Source organism: Delphinapterus leucas, chromosome 8, assembly GCF_059928025.1.
Source record: "Delphinapterus leucas isolate spDelLeu-1000000601 "Yukka" chromosome 8, BTC_Dleu_Yukka2, whole genome shotgun sequence".
Lineage (NCBI taxonomy): Eukaryota > Metazoa > Chordata > Mammalia > Artiodactyla > Monodontidae > Delphinapterus > Delphinapterus leucas.
In genome coordinates, this window is record NC_143136.1 from 87,329,694 (window position 1) to 87,343,779 (window position 14,086).

Here is a 14,086-nt window from a genome sequence, read left to right on the forward strand (position 1 = left end):
CCTATTCATTAGACATGTCTGTATAGATCTGGACTCCTACTGTGGACCATTTTCAAGTTCTTTCTCTTGAGGGTTCTAAATCCCCATAGATCAGGGGGTGTGGCTTGACTCCTTCCTGTTAGATGCTCAGATGTTGCTTCCCCAAAGGACATTTGATACCATTAATGACGATACTGTCTTTGTGAACATGTAGTGAATTAGCCAGGCCGTCGAAAGATTTAAACAAGATAGAAAAAAAATCCAATCTGTGCTTTAGACACAGTGGTATCAGTGTAGATGATAGAGTAAATTCAGAGACAGACTGGAGGCAGAGGGGTCTTCTGGATTACTGCCATAATCCAGGTTAGAAATAAGGATAGCCTGAATTAAAGCTGGGGCAGTAGGAGATGCAGCAAAAGAAGACAACCTGAGATAAATTTTTATTATCAAATATACATGGAGCAGGAGGAAAGGTAAGAATCTAAAATGCTTCCAGATCTCAATTTGGTTGATGTAAATCTGTTCTCTATTTCCTTCTTGTCACCATAGAATTATGCTATATTAAGAGGTGGCATGGGTTTAGGGTACCATATAGAGATCAAGTTGACCTCATTAACCCAATGTATACTGTGTAAGACCAAAAGAAATTATAGCTACACTAAGGGGATCAGCTTGGGGCCCTAAATAAAATGATGCAGTGAAGCTACATAAGTAATAATGCATTCTGCCTGTCCTTTCTACTCTTTGGTTCTTCAGGGGAATATTTATTTGTGAGGAAATGCTAACACATATTATGCTGAAAGTATTTACTGCCAGCACATACTTATGTCCTCTTAACCTATAATGTAATGGGAGAAGAGGAAAAGGTTAGGGAAGCAATGAAAATATACAGAATTTGTATGTGAGGCTCATATGAATTTTGCAAGCCAAATAGATTTTCCATAGATATAAGAGTATTCCAAAACTTTCAGTATGGGATAGTTTGGGCTTTCACAAATATGTCAGTGTAAGTTAGCACAAGTGAAAAGAGTCTTATTTCTTTCCTACAGCTGTGCATTGAAGTAAGCAATTATGTCAGCTAGCAAATACAAAGGGCATAGTAATTTCAGACCTTCCAACTGTTCATGAAGTTGTTTGATATTTCTACACTCACCTCCAGGTACCTGCTTGATGGTGGTGTAGCTAGTGCTCAGTTACATTTCTTGAAGAAAAAAAGTCCACTAATCTTAAGTGCTGACGGTGCCTGCTGTTTATAATTCTCTAGCATAACCTAATCTTTAAAAAACAAATCCTTGTGCTTTCTCACATCAGAATATGAGAAATATTTTTGCCTATTGAATGGAAAATAATAGGTGGTTGGATTTTGATAATTACTGCTTCATTCTCATCTTGTACTAACGGTAGACTCCATAATGCATTAAAATTGTTGTAGTTTCTAAGATCATCCCATAGCCTATTCTTCCCTCAGCTGTGGCAGGTTTACCAGGGAGCTTGTTCTTTTCCTTTTTGTATTGTGAAACTTCGATTTAATCATTCCTAAAATGCATTTGTCAAGAGGTGAATCTGTAAAAGGTTTTGTAACATGCCCCTGAATTTGACCCTTTGGGACTGGGAGGTTGTTTGCCATTCTTGTTATTCGGAAATGGATCAGACTCTTTGAACATAATGATGCATTCACTAATGTACTCATTGTATTTGTGAGATCCATTAAAATCAGGCACAGAATGCCTTTGAACTGCGGTATTTCCAAACACATGTAGTGTTATTGCTTTATATTCAGTAAGTTCTGTGATTTAACCTTATATAAAGTTACTATTTATACACATTTTCCATTTTCAGAAATGTGCTATTCTTTTTTTCCCCATATTGCTTGTCAAGAATTTAGAAACACAGTCAAGAATCTACTTGGACATACTCTGGCATGAGAGAGAAACTTCCCTAAAGGGTGACTGAAAGCTGTATTCTTCTTTGAGTAAATCCCTGTGGAGTGGGGAACGGTGATTGGCATTAGCTGACCAGGACACTTGCGTTGTCTGTTCCCTGAACACAAATTCCTTAGCTGAATGCAAAACACCAACCATTTCATAAATGCCAAAGGTGCCAGTTGTGATGGGAATTGGCATTTGAGAAATAGCCTGACACTAGAGTATGCAAAGAAAACACATCTTGTGTCTACCATTTGTGAAATGTACCTTTTGAATTCTGTGTTGGTAGATTTGTGCCTCTGGACTTTTTGCTGGTAGCTGCCCAGTTGCCCTTTAGAATCCCAAGTGAGAGAGAAAAGAAAGTTGAAGTTTTTCTCTGTCTTACTAACACGTTAGTTATGTGTAGCATTTTGCTGCTGGGTTTTATAGAAGTTCTATCTTGGCTAGCAATCACATCAGCCCCCAGTGACTAGAGCTAGCAAAAGCAACACCAGGATGGCTATAAGGATCCCCACCTTCCTCTGCTACTCTTGGTGCTTTGGGAAGTGGCTGGCCATAAACCATGATCCCACAGGAAGATTCTGCCTTGGAACTATCAGAAAGAGTAGTATCATTTTTATCACTAATCAAATCACCAGTCAGACACCAAGGAGGACCAAAAACTCTATCTTCATTATATGACTGCATTCATTGAGCTTTGGTGGTGGTTCATAACTCCCATGCACATGAATAAGCATTGTGCTCTTGGCTCAAAGAGTAGCCAGATCTTAAAGGTAAAGCATAAGTTAAGATGTGTCATGAAATATTGGATTTTTTCTGAAATCTAAATGAGGTCATAAATAACAGATGAAATGCAATGGATAACTCAAGGATAAATGGCTGTATAGAGATCTGAATTTCCAATTAGATTCAAATAAGCATGTCAAAATTTAGTCCTTCAGTGTATTCAAAACTGTGGTCAGCCTGGCTATGGGTCAGTTCTTTCACTTCAGTAAGTCTCTATGTTGTGTATGTGTGTGTGTGTGTGTGTGTTTTATAGCTAAATTGCTGGCAAATTGAAATCATAAATTATTATTATTATAAACATAAATTATTATTGATTGACAACCCATAATCTAAAATAAAACCCCCTTTATTATGTTAATGGTTCTTTGTGAGATTCTCCCACGTATGTTCAATTAAAATATTGGAAATAGAGATGTGAGATTCTTCTCCAGAAATTAACTGAAAAGCAAGGTATAATTAACCAAACTGTGGTATGCAAAGCCTTGAAGTTAAGAACGATATTCATGACTTAAAAACTGATTAAATGTCATTTAAATACAAAATAACTTATCAAAATATTTCTTAGTAGCCTTGCCTGTTGGTCAAGACTTCCTCTTTAGAAGAAAATGCAAATAACTACACAAACACTGCTTGTGATAAGTGGAATAATGACCTCTCCCCTTACAAAGCTGTCCACACTCTAATCCCTGGAACCTGTGGATGTTATATGACAGACATTACTTTAAGATATGATCATGAGTACAGACCTTGAGATTATCCTGAGATGTGGAGATTATCCTGTATTATATTGTTGGCCCGACCTCATCACACGAATTCTTAAAGGTGGAGAACCTATCCTGGCTGAGTTAGAAAGATGAAGAGGAAAGAAGTAGGACAGATTTGAAGCATAAAAGAGGTGGAACCTCTGCTGATGCCTTTGAGGATGGAAAAAGGGGGCCATCAGCCAAGGCATCTAGAAGCTGGAAACGGCTCTCAGCTGACAGTCAGTAAGAAAATTGGGATCTTACTCCTGCAGCTGCAAGGAATTGAATTGTGCCAAGACCCAAATGATCCAGGAAAGGTTTTCAAAACCCTAGAGCCTCTGGAAAGAAATGAAGTCTTGCCGCCACCTTGATTTTAGCTCAGTGAGTTTTGTGTTGTACTTCTAGCCTACAGAACAGTAAAATACTAAATTTGTATTGTTTAAGCTTCTAAGTTTGTTGCATTTTGTTAACAGCAGCAAAAGGAAACAAATGTTCTACACTACAGACCGGATGACTACTTATCTATTGATCTAAATATCTGTATCTATCATGTCTTTTCAGTGGTTTATAAAGCCTTGCAGCATGGCACCACAAATGTACCTTAGAAATAGTGAAGGCTGAAGGAAAGGAGGGAGCAAGCAAGTGGGCCTCCTGACACTCACTACACTTCAGGCATACTCGTTTTCCTTTTACATGTCATGTGAATAATGGACCATTCTGCTTATGAACATTTAAAACCACTGTTTTATTGCATTGCATTTTTTTTCTTACTCATTATATTGAATGAGTGAAAAAACAGAAAATGAAGGTGCTAGTTCTAAAGATGAGAGATTCAGTTCTCCTAACCTTGATACACTTGAGGTAACAGTTGAAACTCATTAGGAAAGTTGAAAGTAGAGACTATTTTGACTCAAGTGGATGCTCATTAGACCTAATCCTGTCAACTGTGTGTTCAATTATGAAGGGAAAGATCAAAGTAGGAAATGTATGAAATGCTTGAAATATATCATCAGAGATCACATCTAAAATGTGATATGCACTTAGAGATTTTATAATATTTTAAGCTCCTGTGAAGAGCATCCCCTTCTTTAAAACATGCAAGCCATATGTCTTCGAAAGTTATTAAGTCAAACACATTTTTAGCATAATATATATGAGAGATATCAAAGAGAGAATGATTCAATTGGAAGAGAGGTTTTCAGGAAAGGAGTAAAAAAAGGGAGAGAAGCAAACAGTGGCACCATGTCTAAGGCTCAGGGGAAAGGGAATATGCTCTGGGCCGCAAGTAATCATCCAGTCTTCACATGGAGGCTATCTCTTTGAGGAGAAAAATAAATCAAGTCCTTATGACTCAATGGTACTATTATTTTATACTCCAAGAAAAATCTTTCTAATAATAATTGGTCTTCTATGTAGGCCCACCTTCAGGGATTGAAAATGCTGCTCAGTATCTGGTAAATTTAGTAGTCATATTTCTCATTATTAATAGATAACTTCTCTCTCTAGAAAGAAAAAAGAATAGATGAATAGCTATATACAAATATATAGGTACATAGATGGATATAGATATATAAATATATAGATATGGATATAGAATATATAGGTAAATATAGATATATCCATCAATAAACATAAATATCAGACACTAGGTCTTTCTCAACTGGAACATCATGAGAGAATTAAGTCCTATTCCACTAAGGCATTTTTGAAGGTTATGAATTATCTTTTCACCTATGCATTCAAATGGTACTCATTGAGACAAGTAAAATAATCACTTAGACATTTTCTGTGTTCTGTGGTTCAGCTGTGGAACCCTAGTTGAGAAATCTCAATTAAGATGATTTATTTGCCTAAGTTAACTTGCTACCCACATACTTCAAATTTCCTAGTCTGCAGACCTTTGGACCCTCTCTCTCTTATGGAGATGACTGAGATCTTAATATATTCTATTATACACATGTTCCGTGACATAAAACTCTCAATACAGACTTAAATATGAGCTCTTCCAAGAAATCCTCTTTTATCAGTGTAGCCAGATGTGATCTCTCACTTTCCTAAATTACCTTTGCTCTTTATTTCATATTTTCTTATCTTATTATATTTACATACTGGCTTTTTCTCTCAGATTTTAAGTACTGTAATAAAAGTCAACCTCTATGTTTTTTCTGTGGCCCCGATCATAACGCCTGGAACTGATAGGCACAGAGTACACACTGGTGGAATGAGAAAATTAATTTCTGAGCATATGTCAGTAGCTGGAAAGACTTCACCAAAGTAGGAAACAAATGTTATGAATTCATGGGGTTTGATCCCCATGTGGTCACATGCTTATATGTAATTACTGGTTTCAAAATTCTTTCAAACTATATCTCACCAGAAAAAAGTAATAAATACATTTACAATAGAGACAAAAAAAGTATGTGGATAGGCTCACATTACCTCACTCTTCGTAGAAAAAAAAATAAACCTGAAAATTGTGAGGCCTGGAATGTCATCTTTACATACAAAATTAGCACTTGTAAGCTTATTATAGCTATATCTTATTCATGATGGGATAGCATATATGTAATGAATTGCACACCTCTAATTTGGTACTAGCTTTAATACTATACTTTTAACTTAAAGCACCATATATAGCACTCTGTGCATGTGTATGTTAAATTAAGTTTCACCTCCTAAGACTTATTTTGACTGTATGTTAGTTTATCTCCACCATTAAACATTACATCCCCAAAGCTTACCTACTTCCTTTCCTAAGGTTCTGAACATTTTTTACTCTTCCCTAAAATCTGGGAAGTCCCATGGACAATATTACTAACTAGGCTAAATTACCTTCCAATTATCAAACCTCACTGTGTGTGCAGTGCACCCCACCAGATCCTAGATGCTGGGTGAACAAAGGTAAGTATCTAATATCCTCTTGGGAACCCAGGGTCTAGTGGTCTCAATAACATTTAATCCTGGCACTACTGTTAATTTTTAATTTATCCACAGTCAGTTTCTCAATGTCATTAAAGAGTTGTTTCTTTTTATAATAGAAAAGAAACAAAAAATGTATTCCTAGCCATATGTTATTTGAGATATTATTAAAATCATAAAAGAATGTTGAACACTAATCATCTAAATACAAATGAAATTTGAATACCTTTTATTTTTTTATTAATTTATTTATTTTTAAATTTATCTTTGGCTGCGTTAGGTCTTTGTTGCGGTGCGCGGACTTTCTCTAGTTGCGGCGAGCGGGGGCTACTCCTCATTGCGGCGCGCGGGCTTATCATTGCGGTGGCTTCTCTTGTTGCGGAACGCGAGCTCTAGGCGTCTGGGCTTCAGTATTGTGGCGCGCGAGCTTCAGTAGTTGTGGCACGCAGTTGCTCCGTGGCATGGGGGATCTTCCCGGATCAGGGCTCGAACCCGTGTACCCTGCATTGGCAGGCGGATTTTTTTTTTTGCGGTACGCGGACCTCTCACTGCTGTGGCCTCTCCCATTGCAGAGCACAGGCTCCGGATGCGCAGGCTCAGCCGCCATGGCTCACGGGCCCAGCCGCGCCGCGGCATGTGGGATCTTCCCGGACCAGGGCACGAACCCATGTCCCCTGCATCGGCAGGCGGACTCTCAACCACTGCCCCACCAGGGAAGCCCCAGGCGGATTCTTAACCACTGCCCCACCAGGGAAGTCCTGAATCTCTTTTAAATTGCTTTAAATTTTGACTAATTTAATGGGTCTTCCATTTCTATATTACGCATGTACAGGGTGGATTTAATCATCCAAGTTTTTTTCCAGCCAGGCCTGATGGTCAAAATTTGGTGAATTTAAAGCATCTATTTTTTTTTTTTTAATCTTGTTTATCCAGAATCCTAAGCATATTTGGGGTTTAGTTGGGTCATAACTAGGATGCTTAATTCTCAAAGTAATACTCTAGAAATGCCATGAACATCCATAAAATTATACATGTAATGACCTTTTGCTCCCAGAACTTTGCAAATAGGAAAGTAATGGCCTATAAACCTGGGTTCTAAAAAGTAAAACCACTTAAAAGTTATTTTAATTCACCAGAACCGAATAAACCTTAACTTTCAGTTTTTATTTTAGCATGTCATATAGTTAAGCTAAAAACCACAAAAAGAGCTTTGTTTACTTAATTTTACATAACAAGATCCCTTTTGTTATGTTGAATTATTTTAGATGAGTGGATTATAATTATTTTGTTCCAGGGCTTCCAGAAAAGAGCCCTTGAAGCTAAAATGCATACTGAAGGGGGCTTCCCTGGTGGCACAGTGGTTGGGAGTCTGCCTGCCAATGCAGGAGACACAGGTTCGAGCCCTGCTCCAGGAAGATCCTGCATGCTGCGGAGAAACTAAGCCCGTGTTCCGCAGCTACTGAGCCTACGCTCTGGAGCCGGGGAGCCACAACCGCTGGGCCTGCGAACCACAACTACCGAGGCCCGTGCGCCTAGAATCTGTGCTTCTCGATGGGAGAGGCCACCACAATGAGAAGCCCGCCCGCCGCAACGAGGAGCAGCCCCCGATCTCTGCAACTAGAGAAAAGCCTGCGCGCAGCAACAAAGACCCAATGCAGCCGAAAATAAATAAATTCATAAATTAATTAATTTTAAAAAATGCATACTGAAGGCACACTGTGGTATACTCAGAGAAAATGAGGGAGATATGCCCCCAGCGCTGTAGGTAAATCTTAGAAACATTGTATTGAGAGAAAATAAATACTACAAAAATATGTTTTATAAGAATATATACAAATAAAAGATAATTTTTTAAAAAAAAAGCTGCTACTATAGGTCTATCTATCTATCTAATCTGCTTACCTACCTACCTATCTACCTATCTATAACATATTAAAATGTGTGCCTTTTTTGGTAGATAGAGAAATGAGAGTAGGGAACTGGGCCAAAAGAGAATCAAAATTAAAATAAAAGAGGAGTTTTGCTCAGATCGATGTGAGTTACTAACTGAGGCATATGGTTAATACAACACTTTGCTTCTGAGGTCCAGAAAATCAAATAAAAAGGAAATAAATAAAAGAAAACAATAAGCTCCTAATCTAAAAAATGCAACCTTTTAACATAGTTAACTTTGGTGTGTTATCTATGGCACAATTGATGAGGGTAGTGACAACTAGGACATTGAAACACACCTCAGCCCATTTTATATTTTAAATATCCAGTTATACTCAATATTTTGGGGGAATTGGAATACCCAAATTTACCAAAGATGTCCTAGAATAGACAAAGGAGTTCCTGGAACACATCTAGCATTAAACTCTGTTAATTCTCCTTTTAAAGTATGTCTGTGAGTTCTTTTCTGTCACCAGAAGAGCCCCATCTTTACAGAGTCTGGATTTAGTGCTCAACCTCTATTCCATGGTTCTAAGCAGTTCAGCTTCAGGTCACAAGGCAGTGTGCTATGAGAGGCTATAGCATAGCACATTAGAACACGGGCTTTAAAGTCACATTGCCCCAGTTCAAATCCCAGGTCTGCTACTGACTGGCTGTGTATCCCTGGGAAAATTTCTTCCGTATGTCTCTAAAATGAATGGAGTAATTTTACTTATCTTTCATGGTTATTTTTAGGTTTGATTTTTTTTTTTTTTTGTATAGAAAACAGTGACAGGCGTAGAAAGCCTTCCATATATGTTAGTTAAAATAATTAGTAATTTTAATAATAAATCTGCATATCATTTAGTGAATCAAAAGCTTTGCTGTTAATAAAACCAACACTCTTTAGGAGACAGTATAATGAAGATAGATTACAGTGCTATTCAAGTTGTGTTTCACAATTCGTTGGTCTGCAAATTGGTTACCAGTCTGTGATAAGTATAGAAACTGAAAGTGTTTAGAAACATATATAACAAAATGACATATTTTGTCTATTGAATCTAATAAAAACACATATATATATTGAATGTCATTTTATTTTTGTATTGATTTATTTTATTATTGCTTTTTTTTTTTTAACGTATTAGTCTCCAGTGAATTAGGATTAGAAGGAATAACAACAACAACAACACTGGTCTTTTACCACATATAGTTTGAGAAACACTGGTCTACAATTATTCTTTGTCTTAAGTGATTTTTATCAAATTCTTCCAAATACTTTAAAATATTCTCTCAGAGTGTACAGAACCTACACTTTTCTCCATGTTATTGCATGTGAATATTGATGTCTGCAAACATGAATATGGGGACTTCTATGAATTGTAATGAGTGAATAATATTTCATTATTTGAAAACATGACCAACTAGTCATTCTTTCTTATTGAATATTGAAGTTATTCATTTCATTCTCTATTTTACATAATATAAAAATGAACATCCCTGTACATAAACTGTTTTATGAAGTCATGATTATTTCTTTTTTTTTTATTTATTTTATTTTTGGCTGCATTGGGTCTTTGTTGCAGCACGCGGGCTTTCTCTAGTTGAGGCGAGCAGGGGCTACTCTTTGTTGTGGTGCATGTGCTTCATGGCTTCTCTTGTTGCAGAGCACGGGCTCTAGGCGTGCGGGCTCCATAGTTGTGGCTCATGGGCTTTAGAGCGCAGCCTCAGTAGTTGTGGAGCACGGGCTTAGTTGCTCCACGGCATGTGGGATCTTCCTGGACCAGGGGTTGAACCCATGTCCCCTGCATTGGCAGGCAGATTCTTAACCACTGTGCCAGCAGGGAAGTCCCCATAATTATTCCTTGAAGATAAATTTCTAAAAGTGAAATTAAATCACTGGAAATCCAGATTTTTGAGGCTTTTGTTGTGCACTGACAAATTTCTCTCTAAAATAATTGTACTAATTTGTAATCTCTCAAGCAGTGCTCATGGGTGTGTCAATTTTCTTTCTTGTCTGCTTTTTCTTGATTATTCATATTTTATTATAAATAATGTTTCACTATTTTATGGATCAGTTATTTGACTGCAATTTAAAATATCTTCAAATGTTCATTAGACTTTTTAATTTCTTCTTTTGTTAATTAAGTGAATTGCGTATGTCAGTAAATGCATCTGACCTGCCCAAAGTTGCTGGAAATAGCCAACAAATTGCATCATCTTCTGATAAGAAGTCTGCCCTGAGACCAAATCTTTATTGAGAACCAGACAAACAAATCTCAGAAAATAAAGTCAGCTACAGTAGCTGTTGAACCAAAAGGTGATGAGATTTTGCTTTAGGTGGCCATTTTGCAGCTATGAAGAAGCTGCATGAGCAAATCTAGACTGGCTTTAAAGCAGAGAGAAAGTTAGAGAATCCATGAGGAGAAAAATAAAACAGCTTCCGTTCCTGACTTTCTATCTCCAAGCTTCAGTCCCTATGAAGACTAAATGAAATTCTTGCTTTTCATTTATTTCCTTTTATTTCATGCAAGCTAAAGTGTATTTTAGTTCCTTGTAACCAAATCTTTTCTAGAGTTTATTTTCTTCCCAGCTATTCCATTATCTCTTGGGATACTTGCTAATTTTTTTGGTTTGAACTCTTTAATTATTTTTTTATTCCATACACATTATAAATATATATTTCTAATATGTTGTCTTTTAATTTTGCTTATGCCAGTTTTGAAGAAGTTATCAATATTATTAAATGAATAAATTTTTTTTATGTTTTCTTCCTTTCTTATAATACATCAAAAGGCTTTTTCATACATAGCATTTATTTTTGTTTTACCAGTACTGTAATCTATCTTACTTACATATTTACCTACTCATATTGTTTAGTACAAGAAGTCCTCTCTTTGCACAGTAGTTTGGGACTGTAAAAATAATCATACAAACTAAAAACATGAAAGCAACTTTAATAATCAATGGGAAAATTATGATTGTTCTGTGACTTTTAAAATTTGTTGTCAAAACATTAAGAATTTTCTTTCTGTTGGTTATAGAGGTATGTATATGAAAAATTAGTAAAACATTTAGTGCACTGAAACATTGGAGATGTTGAAAATTAAAGTGTTTTATTTATTTGTAAAATAGCTTATCAAGAGAGTAGTTTGAATAGCATTTCCCTTTTCTTCTCTTGATATAATTTAAAATGTGAAGTGAGCATTTTTTTTCTTATGCTCTGGAGAATTTCCTTACACCTTTCAACACTTGGAGCAGGTTCCAACGTTTACCCTTTGTGCTTTCAATGTTTTGAAATATCTCTGAGAGTTCCTTCAGTGTGAAGTTTTTGCTGGCATCACTTCCTCTGAGACATCTCTTTCCTTTCTATCACAACTACTTTACTCATTTATGTTAACAAGTTTACCCTCACTAACTTACTATGGCACATGTTTAGAGTCTCTTGAATGGTGCCATTGTCAACATTCCTACACTCAGCTATTTGTACTGTAACTCTACTTACATTTGATTTGAATTTCACTTCTAGCATCACCACTTTTCTTTTTCCCCCTCCGCCTTTTCTTCCTTCCCTTCTTTTTCCTCTTCCTTGCCTTCCTCCTTTTTCCCCCTGCACGTTCATCTTTGTTGACCATACCTCTCTTTGTCTTTCAATTATCCATTTTTGTAAAATGTCACATAGATTTACCACTGGGAGACGAGAAGGCAACACAATTCCATACCTTGATGTCTGTGTGTGGACTTGTTAACAGATGCTCAGAAATCAATCACTGACAGACTTTGAAACAAGTGACACAATTGGGTCATTGATGGTGATGCAGGTCTGTTATTTACTTAGTGATTTGTGGACTGAAGAGCTAGTAGTGAAGTTTGTATCAGTATGTAATTCCTCACAACTCATACCATGATAAGCAAAATTTAAACTGTGTCATTGGGGGACTGGGGTTACCTAACTAAATCATTGTTACTGAAAGTTGTGCATTCAGAATCATGCAAAAGCAGGGACCGCTTGTACTTAATCTATTAATGCATCTTAACCTGGCCAAAGCTAAGCTTTAGAGATCCTTTATGTGAATTAGAAAAAGGTGCTCTCAAACCCCCATAGATGTAACCCTTTAGATGACATACTGATGAGAACATTATGCAGAGCACCACCTACATAGCTCTAAGTTGTGGCACCTGTTGTGACAATACTCACAACTACTTCTAAGAGATACTTCATCCAGCCCATGAGTATTCCTTCATTTCTGGGAAGAGGGGACAGTTGCCTTCTCTTTTGGTAGCTCCTTGCTAGGATGTTCCGTCCCCAAGAGGTCACACATATGCTAGCTCAACTGACTGATGTTGCTTTTTGGTTCTTTGCTTAACTTGAAACATAGCTACTGGTCAAGGGTTAAAATCTTGGAATCAGTGTTGTTTAATACAAATGAAAGTCTCAGTAAAGAGAATTTTTATTCATAGAAAACAATCTTGAAGGAGCTTTAAATAGACTGGAAGAGAACTATACACTTGGCCTCATCTCATGTCCCCTTACCTAGCTGTTTTTCCTGAGTTGAATGACGGTCTTTTCCTATTCACCCAGAATGAGCCTATTAGGTAGGAAACAGCACCACTGAATAAGTTGATTTGTTTACTATAAAAAAATTAGTTTGAATAATATAGCATCCTTTTCATGAGAATTCACAGAAGTAATTTCTCTCTGGCCTTAGTATCAGGGAGTGTGATACTTCTCTTATACAACTCTTTGTTTCTTCTTACTGAATTATGTCATAATATTTCTAAATTCATACTAATTACTCAAATGAATTTCATATTCATTAATTAATTTAGGGTCAGATTTGTATTCTGCAGCCAACAGATATGTAAAAACCCTTGGTGAGCTTTTCCTGTATTAATGTCATGTTCGTTTCACCTTACCTTTCATTTTGTCATTTTCTCTTTGTCCTACTTTCCTCACTCATTAATTTTATTAGTATTTTATCTCATTACATGCATACACACACTCTTAATATCTTAAAACCTTTCAGACAAGGTGAGGTACAAATGAATGAATGGATATAAAAAAAGACTGATTTTATAAAGTATCTTAAGTCACCAAAAAAAGGCATTTGAGTTTAAAACTTTCATATTTAAGTTTGCCATAAGACTATCTGGTTAACAAATTTGGTGAGGAAAACAAGATGAAAAATCTTGACAAATTTGGAATATAAAAACATTTCCTGATTTGCTTATCCAAATATCAGGAATAACCAAATGTGTATTTGAAAGTCCTTGATTTGTGAAGAAAGTAAAAATTACAATTTTACAGGATTAGTTTGCAAAGAGCAACACTCTGTTTTCTAAACAAGTCAGACCACCTTTGTAACCTAATTTCAACCTAGTTAGCTATTCTTTCCTTATGGTGAGGTCACAGTTAACCTATTGAGCAGGCAAGAAACAACTCAAGGGCATAATGTATTTTTGTTTAATTTGTTTTATTTCTAAAACTAAAGATTGTTGTGAACAATATTATACTTCATAAATACTATGCTAGATGAATATTACATAACAGCTATCACAGCATCAGAAACAGAATTGTGGGTGTTGCTAAGAGTGACTAAGGAAACAAAGCTAGAATTAATGGGAGGTGATTGATTAGGAGAACATTAGATTTGGACACCAAGATGAAAATGGGAAGAATTAGAAATCCTTTTTCTTTCACCATTTAAAATGAGATAAAGTACTTAAGGATCCTTTGCAGAAAGCATTCAATGCTGAAAGAGAAAGGAACACATTACATGGGTCAGAAGGCTGTACATTTATGCAATTATTTTATGCAGTTAT